The sequence below is a fragment of the Nestor notabilis genome, unplaced genomic scaffold (assembly GCF_000696875.1).
Source record: "Nestor notabilis isolate BGI_N333 unplaced genomic scaffold, ASM69687v1 scaffold15038, whole genome shotgun sequence".
Classification (NCBI taxonomy): Eukaryota; Metazoa; Chordata; class Aves; order Psittaciformes; family Psittacidae; genus Nestor; species Nestor notabilis.
In genome coordinates this window covers 35,557-45,244 of record NW_009940327.1, presented here as the reverse complement: position 1 = coordinate 45,244, position 9,688 = coordinate 35,557, and positions in this window count along the sequence as shown.

Here is a 9,688-nt window from a genome sequence, read left to right as displayed (position 1 = left end):
CGCGGAGCCGTGTATTCCTCTGCCCACGCTGCTCCTGTGATTAATGATAGAAAGGAATTAAAAAGAAAGAGGAGGGGGGGAAAAGAGCGAGGGAGAGGGGAGGGGAGCGGGTCAACAGCTGAGTGCAAGGCAAGTCGCTAGACAGGGAGTAATTAAGATACTTGGGTAAATATGATTAATAAGCTCAAACTGGCAGGGTGTGCAGTAAACAAGGGCTAACCAGATGGTACCCTTTCCTTCCTGACAATGCTGCAAGCTCTGTAAAAATAGGAAGGAAGGCTCTGGAGCCTCCCAGCACTCTCGCTCCGGGAGGATGGAGGATTCAGCACCGAGCCAGGGAGTGAATCACCTGATAGGAATGAGAGACATTTCCCCCTTCATCCCATCCTCCATCCCATTCCCGTCAGGGAAGGTGCGAGGGGAAATCAAACGGTTGCTCTTGCGGTGCGGGGCTATGGGCCATGGGATCCAGCTCCTTCCTCAAGCACAGGCTGAGCTTTGCATGAGATGGGCTGTGGGCAGTGGGGACAGCAGCAGCAGGAGAGACCTCATGATGGTCTCCTGGCATCTGATGTCCAGAAAGAACAACCCGGTGTGGAAGGTCCTGCCCGGAGCAGGAGCTCATGGCTGGGCACAGGTGGGATCCCCCGCTCCTCCCTTCCAGCTGTGGCTTGTGGATCATTCCCAGGAAGAGCTGGTCAGAAATTTCCCCACAAAACACTTCTCTGTCAGAAGATGCCATTTCACCAAAGGTGAAACATTTGCGGAAACGCACAGATTTTGATGAAATTGCATTTGGAAAGAAAAATCAAAGGAGAAAATCATTTCGATAAGGCCAAAGCATTTGAGTTTGACCTTTTAGGAATTAAATGGCATAGGGGTTTTTTCCATTTCAAAAAGCTTTTTGTTTCAATGTACTCTATATATTATATATATATATCTGTAAGAACTATTGAAACCAGAACTAAATGTTGGGATTATCCCAACATAGGATCCCAGACTGGTTTGTGTTGGAAGGGAGCATAGAGCTCATCTAGGTCCAACCCCCTGCCATGGACAGGGACACTTTCCACTAGAACAGGTTGCTCCAAGCCCCATCCAACCTGGCCTGTGATGACACATTTCCCCCAGTGCAATATTGCAAGAAATTAAGCCCAAATATCCTTCTGCTTTGAAACAGGGAAGGGAAATCTGAGGAATTCTTTTCCCAGCCCTGCTGCTGTCAGTGGCCGCATCCCCACTGGGGCTGCTCAAAGGAGTTGAGGTACTTCAGAAAGTGCCACTTCCCTGTGTGAAGTGTTTCAGCACCTAAGCTCATACACATCAGAGCAACGTGACAGTATGTTGAGGGTCTATCAGGTTTGCATTTGACTATTTACTGTCCAGTACTTTGTAAAGAAAACATTTGCCAAGTAACCCTAGGTATTAACAACAGATAAAAGCAGCGCTTAGCTTTCAGCTTCCTCAGGACAAGGATTCTCTTTTTTCCCCAGCTGAAAAGTTCCTGGTGGTAATGAGAGCAGTAAATGTGTTATCTTTACAGGGAGACAGGAGAACAACGGGCGCAGGAGGAAATCTCTGAATCACAAAGATGTCACCGAGGAGCCGCGTGGCACCAGTCTCTGCTCAGCGCTATTTTCTCCCCACAACGTCCCATTCTCACTGCACGTAAGTTGTCTCATTACTGTGGTTCACTTCTCCCAGGGAGGGAGGTTGTCCCTCGACTGTGCCACAGAGCCAAAGTGTCACTTCTCATCTCGCTGGGACTCACCTTCCCTTCCCCAGCAATAACCCAGCCTCGGCTGGCGCATTGCTGTGCAGCATCCGCAGGGCAGGGGCTGTCTCTGCCTGTCTGCACGGACCATGTTTGACACACAGGGACTGCTGAGGGGCTGTGGATGCTTCCCAGGGTGAAACATGAAGTGAGACTTTGGTAGGAGGCTTTGAGGTCCAGCAAGGCCACAGGAGCAGCCGGTGCCTCAGAGGAGGCACGGGAGGGATTAAAGATAAAGAAGAAATTTCAGCTCATTGGCAGGGCACATATTTTTCCAATATAAAAGCAAATGGGGGAACCCTTAAATAAATTGGCTCTATAAAAACGTCCTTTTGTATTACAGCCTCACCTTTTCAGGGGGAAAACACCAAGGTTTATTTTCATGGCTCCCGAATAAAAACATCATTGCTGCTTCATAATTTCCCAGAACCAACAAGCAGTCCATTGCTATTTGAAAGACACGGGCCCCCCTCGGTTCCCACCATCCGCCCGGCTGCAGGAGCAGCTGCCATGGAATTACAAGTCCTCGTCACAAGTGCGGAAAAACAAGTTGTGGCATTTAGGAAAGGTCTGCAAAAATAGGTGTCAGACCTTAACTAATAGTGATTGTCCTTCCATTCTGCTGTAATTTACATTTAATTCACACATTTCATTTCCATTTAAAATACGATTACAGTGTTTTGAAGCACATCTCACCTGTCCCCTCTGATTACAGCAGGATGAAAATAACACGAAGCAGCAGGAGCAGGGCTGGCTGCCCCGGGTCTGGAGGAGGGATGGTGAACACATGGTGCTGTTCTTGGAGCTGGAGCAGGGACAGAGGGACACACAGCCACACAGCCCTGTCCCACCTTCTTACTGCACACAGGTCATTCTTGCTGCAGGGTTTTAAGCACCAGCAAACACTAATCAGAACTGCCAACAGAGAGAACTGGGCTGCAGAGAAGACAGCTCTCCAGGCTGTGTTTTTCCATGTTTTTCCATGGAATGCACAGGTTTAGCCCTGTCACATGCTAGTGGGGCAGACAGTTCCAGTGCCACCCCCTCGCGCTCGGGACTCAGGGAAGGAAAAGTTTCCCTCCTCCTGCTGAGGTCTGTCACAAGATCTTTAAAACACAAAAACTCTTGGCTAGAACATAAATCAGGCTCACCCTCCCCACCACATCCCCATCCCACGTCTCCCCCGCGCCAAGAAGGCACGGACATGCTGATGAATATCTGCTACGTGTAGGGGAAAACAACAACCCTGTAAACAGTATTATTAACCCATGGTCTGGCAATAAATCAGCGTGAGAAGGTGACCTCAGCAATGCTGGAGTAATCCTGTGTGTCAGGGTAAATTTATGAGGCCAATTTTATTGGCCTGTATGACCCAGGCTCCTTGGAGATGTCTCAGTAACAAATCCAATCCATATCATTTATTAGCTTTGTACAGTGTCAGCTCTAAGCATAGGAGGGATCCCATTAAAACATATCGCTCCCTCTGCAGAAGATGGGCACAACTAAGCTGTTGGATAATTGTTGGCTGCAAGGAGCCTCTGATTAAGAAATGGCTCGTTGGAGCTCTGCTCTCAGGTCCATAAAGCTTCTCTGGGATGCAAGCACCAGGATGTGGGTCTGTGCTGCCTGCCCCTTGCCCTCCCTACCCGCGCTGGGCTGGCTGCAGCTCGCCAAGAGCAGCGGGCAGGGTTTGGCCATGGGGACAGAGGCAATTGCTGAATCCCATCCTTCCTCCAGGTCCCACCAGTACTGGGCAAGAATCTGGTGGCCCTCAGGGCTGAGGAAGATGCAGGGACCATGGAGTTGCAGTGGGAGGTGCAGGATTGCAATGGTGCAGGGATCATGTGGATGCATCTTGGGTCAGTGTTGCAATAAGGGGGACAGGGAAGGGATTTGAAAGCTGTTAGTGCTGAAACTCCTCCTCAGAGGCAGGAAACTGCTTGCAGGAGGGGAGGGATCCTCCAGCTGGGCCCTCTGGGTAGTGCTGAGAGAAAGCTCCATTCAGATATTAGGTATTTAGACACTGAGAAGAAATTCTTTACAATGAGGGTGCTGAGGCGCTGGCACAGGGTGCCCCGAGAAGCTGTGGCTGCCCCATCCCTGGCAGTGTTCAAGGCCAGGTTGGACACAGGGGCTTGGAGCAACCTGCTCTAGTGGAAGGTGTCTGGAAGGTACTGGATGAGCTTTAAGGTCCCTTCCAACCCAAACCATTCCATGATTCCATGATTCATCTGGGAGCGGTGGACCTGGCAGTGCATGCATCATGCCCAGCACCGTGGGGATGGAGCGATCGCGCCTTCGCACCAGCACCTCCCGGGTCTGATCCCTGTTGGCTCACCAGAGTCTGGTGGAGGCAGTTTAAGTCTGTTTGACTGTCCCTGTCATCGTAAGGTTTACGGATGGTTAATTTATTCTTTATAGCACAGTCATTGATGGCTGTTAAATCACAAATGAGAGCCAATAAAGGGTGAATTGCAGCTGAAATTACACTGTTTATATGACAGCAGAGTGCTGGCTAAAAGATTCATATGCCGCTGATGAAGTACGTTATAAATTTTAATTACCATAGTTTGTACAAATGACATGTTTGAAATGCTATTGAGTAATGTGACCCTGATAATGAAACTATAAAATAAATCATTAACTTTCTGAATGAGCTTTTTTATTTCCATGCTACATGAAGTAAACTTTCCAATTTATTCCATTGCAGCCTTCTTCTGAAGAAAAAAAAAGTGTGGAGAGGAGAGTCCTCTCCTCTCTGAGGGACACTGACAGGCAAAGCAAAGGAGGGATGAGCAGGACCATGTCAGGAAAGATGTCAGGAGAGTGGCCAAAACCAGCCCAAGCCCCCACACTGCTTGTGAATTCACCCTGGGTAATACAGGATGATGCTTTGCTCTTGCAGCCACAACTGGCTGAGCTACAGGAGCACAGTGGTAAGAGCAAGGCTTGAGAACCAGCTCCAAAGAGCTGTAAAACTCACAAGCACAGACGAGAGAAGATCTCCATTCAAATCAGAGCACAATTATAACTCACTTATTGGCCAGGGGCTTTGCAGCCCCAGTCACTGGAGATCATCCTGCGAGCTCCCTGTGACTGCCAAGAGTGAAGATGCCTGAGCCCCTGACTGCTCAACACAGGATTAATTCCCTGGATGGGGCTGACAAGATGAGTTTCAGCCCAACAAGGGGTTTCTTCCTGGGGAACAAAGCACAGACTGGGCGGTTATTGACCCAGCATCTTTCGATCTAGCTCCACTTGCTGAAGAAAAGGGGGTGATTCTTAAACCCTCTGGAACAACACCAATAGCAGATTGTTACCTTATTTTATTACCATATGTTACTTCTTAAGGGATGCAGGGCACAGAAGATAGGAGTGTGCCAGAGCTGCTTTCACATCCCTCTGCAGTGCTGCAGACACCAAGGCACTGTGCTCGTTGTCCCTGCGTGCCCACACTCACCCGGCCCAAACCCTCCTCCAGAAGGTCCACCAGGTCTGGGGCTTTTGGCCTAATTCACCAGCATCACTGGCTTCATCCTCATCTCATATGACCCATAACAACATGGTTGCTCGTGAGGAGGTGGGGATGGATCATTAAGACATCAGCTGCCTGTGCCTAGGATCCTTATGTGCGAGGAGTCCTTACGCACGGAAACTCCAGCAGATCCGTGGCTGGATGCCTCACATCCAGTCCCCCTTTCCATCCTCTTCCCCCGGCCACCTTTCTCTACACTTCTGCCCAGAGCCACTCCACACCAGAGGACTCACGCAATGAATTCAGATCCTGCCCAGTGGGTTTAAGTTGGTCAAAGCATGTAGAGTGGCCAGCTCAGGTGCCCACTGCCAGGATGGTCCAGCCAGGCCTGGTGCTCCTCATGGCAGAATCACCCACTGAAAGGCCACAGCCACCCTACCACCTCTCACTGCAGACCTCTCCAGGCCTTTTTCCCTCCCCAAAAGTGTTTGGAGTTGGAGGGCTTGTAACACCTGATTTTGTCTTATCAGCCAGACTGAAACTATTTCCAAGCAGGCTGCTCATGCCGCACTACTTACCATTAAAAGAAAGGACCACATTATTGCTGTTATAAACCATTGATTAAGGTTTATAATAGCAATAATCCCCTCGAAATTCATTGTTACTGCAGTTAATGACCAGTTTATTAGAGCGTTAACCATCCTTGGCAATGGGCTGAGTCGTTTAATGCTGGTAACGACCAATTTCTCAAGGGTTATTGCTTAAATAACAAGCCTTTGTTAGATATATGTTCAACCACCAGATACTGCTCCAGCTGGAACCTTCTCCTGTGAAATAATTGTTAATTATTTCCTCCAAGTTTTGCCACCATGCCTCGAAGTTTTAGCTGGAAAGGGTGTGTGAGGGTGCAAAGTGTCAGGGATGCTGAGAGCCCAGACTGGGCAAGGCAAGGGAAGCAGCCAGAGCCACGTGAGCCATGTGAGCCAGAGGGGTGCGGGTGTAGGAGTTGTGGTTTATGAAGCTTTTTCCCTCTTCTATCACCCGTGACTGTCCCAGCCCTGGACACGTCCACCCCAGCCACCCACCGTGCTTTGCAGAGGCACCAGCTCAAGCTGGAAGCAGTGAAGCTTCCAGAGATGAGCACAAGCACTGCAGTGAGCCACCCAAAGGAGAGAGAGAGATACCAAAGCTCTCCCTCCCTTCTTCCTTTACATTAACATGATCTGAACGTTTCATGGCGTTAACTATGTCCTATCGTGTCACGTTAGGATCATCCTGTAACAGCATTCATTTTGCCTGACATGATCTGAAAGGTACAGATACGATTACCCTTTAATTGTGTCATATTAGCAAAAATAAATAGTGGTACAGTGCAAGGCTGACACAAAACGATGGCAAATCCCCAGGAACAGGACTGGATTCCTGTTGCCCAAAGTGCTCGGAATCCTGCAGGCTTCAAGACAAGGGTGTTTAATGGGACAATGAAGAAGAGCTGGAGGGGGAATCTGTGCCCTGGGTTCCTTTTGCTGTCTCTAAAGCTGGGTGCTGGCTGTGCTGCTGTGTCCTCACCACAGCTCCTTCCCCTCTGCGTGATCCCCAGTTCCTGTGAGCCCTCAGCCGGGATGGAAGATGTTCCATGATCTGCTCCCTTCCAGCCGCTCACCCCAAATGCCTAATCTCCATGTGATGAAAAAACATACCCCTGCATCACCCCCAGAATATTCCATTTCCATAGCAAATGAAATTTCGAGCTTTCCTAATTCTCCTTAAGAAACACAATGAAACCTAAATTGGGGGGGATTAGGTGAAACCTGAACGGTGCCAGGTTTCGTGTTGGTGTTCCACTCCCTCCTTTTGCTCTTTGTTCCTAAGTTGGTGTGATCATTGAGGTAACACTGTGTAAAAAAAAAAAGGAAAAAGGAAGGAGGGATTACTCCAAAATCTGGGAGAAGTTTAAGCCCTGCTTTTGGCAGTGAGATGCTGATCTTATCCCGTGATGCTTCAGGCTCCTCCACTCCCTGAGGAGGTGGAAGCTATCTAAAATAAGTTATAAAGTGGACGATATGAACTATAAAAACTTTTTTCCCCTCTATAGGCAGGAGTTGCCACTTTGTATCTGCACCATCATCCACCACAGCTCACTGGTACCCAGCAGCTTCAAGGCAGAGCCTGGCTGGGACAAGCAAGAGGTGCCGAGCTGTGCCGGCTGCTCTGCTGCGGCCGCGGTCCGGCCAGGCTGGGTCTGTCTCTGGTCCCTGTCACCACTGCTGCAGGGATTTGTGTGAGCATCCATGTTATTTTAGAGATAATGTGAGCAGAGTGGAGCATGTCACAGGATAATGGTCTCCCTGCTGCTAGGCTGTTCTTGGCATTTATCAAAAAATGACACCAGAGGGAATATGCTCAAGGGAACCGAGGTGTCGATTCGATGACTGCTATTTCGTGATAAAAGTTAACAGAAATAAAAATGAATCAGTCACCAAATTGCTTATTTATAGATGTGCCCGGCCCAGAAGGAGATCCCTGGGAAAGGCAGGGCGATGGAGCTTGCTGCACGCCCTGGCACCGGCATCACCTTCCCGGGAGCAGCTTCGCGAGAGGAACAGCATCACATCGTCCCACCACCCCCAGAACACCCTGTGGGCAGAGGAGGGGCTCTGTACAGGGAGGGGGGAGCAGGGCTGGTGGATAAAGTCATTTGAGGTTGCTCTGATCTGATTTCCTGGCTCGCAGGACAGGGTTTGAGCAAGCACAGATGACAGGGTAGGGGTGATGTCCGGTGCTCCTTAGTGCTGCGCCCTAAAAGTGACGCCAGAGCAAAAACTGGGTGACATTCTCTGGATTTCATAGAATCCCAGACTAGTTTGTGTTGGAAGCGACATTAAAGCTCATCCAGTTCCAACCCCCTGCCAGGGACACCTTCCACCAGACCAGATTGCTCCGCACCCAACCTGGCCTTGAACGCTGCCAGGGATGGGGCAGCCACAGCTTCTCTGGGCACCCTGTGCCAGCGCCTCAGCACCCTCACAGGGAACAAGTTCTACCTGAGGTCTCATCTCAATCTCCACACATTCCCCCTCCACCTCTGTGTCTCTTGGCACATACAACCCCGAACCCATTTGCACAATGCTTACAAGCCAAAGCACTTCCCGTGTTTTGCCTAAAAACAAATATTTTGAGCAAAATGTCTAATCAGGGCTCTGCTATTAAGTTAAATATCCTGGCTCAAGCCAGCTCCTGGTGGCTATTGCGCTAAGTTAAACACGCAACCGTTTAAGGCAAGGAAAACAAGGTGGGATTTGGGTTTCCAGCCCAGCCCATCAAAGGCACCTCCAGCTAAAGGCTTCCACTTTATCAAGGTGTACAAATTAGGCGGCTGATTGTTGCTGGGGCCAAGTTCTGGGCTGTTTCCAGCGGGACAGTCTGTTTTTGTTATCTCAGCTGTGAGCAGGGAGGAGGAGAGGAGGAGGAGGAGGAGGAGGAGGAGGGCAGAAGAAGGCTGCTGCAGCACCTGGTTTCGTTGGCTCTCCATGTAATAGGAAACAACAGGGGCCACAGGGGACGCGTCGCTCTTTTCCACCTACATGTTATTCCAGCCATAAATCCGAGTGACCAGCTTGAACTTTTCTCAATTGACATGTTTACAAGGGAAGTCCGCATTTGACAGGAAAATTAAGCATATCAATCACTTCACGAGCTGGTTAATGAATGGCTCTCAGATCCCTCTGATTCTGTGCCTGGTAGCACAATTTATTGATCAAGTGTGCTTTTGGACGGGCCAGATGTTGCTGTGCCTCCATCCTCAAAGGCTTGGCCGGGGTTTAGCACGAGGTCATTTGCTCTAGCAGACCCCCAAGTTCCCTTCGCTGTCTTCTGTTTTCTCCTTCTTTCTCTCCCTTTTTCCCCCCCACCAGAACAAAGAGAGCAGATGCGGACTCGGGGCCCCTCACACCCACTCAGACATATGGAAGCGATCTCCTCTGTCTTTGTAATTACACAGGAGCTTGCTTTTCAATGGCTCCGGGTTTTATTGCACAGAAACCAACCAATTCCAACATAAAACATTTTTATGGCTTCTCCTCCAGGGGCTTCTTGGCCAGGACCCGTATAAAAGCACCCAGGACCCCTGGCAGCCGCCTGGGCAATGTGGGGACCTCCAGGATCAGGAGCAGGCAGGAGGCAGAGGAAAGAAGGCTCAGGTGAGGTGCAAAGATAGGAGCCAGATCCCCCAGTAAAACCTAACAAGCTTTTGAAAGGCAGCAGAGAGCACAGAATAGTCCTCAAACCTTTGTGAGATCCATAAATAAGCCCTGACTGTGTCTGTCTTCCTGGGATGTGCCCAAAATCCCACCTGTGAATGTGTTTGTAAAAGCTCCATTTATTTGGACATTAAAAGACACTCATGAGGTTGCATTGAGGTGGGAGATGCTCAGCCTGTG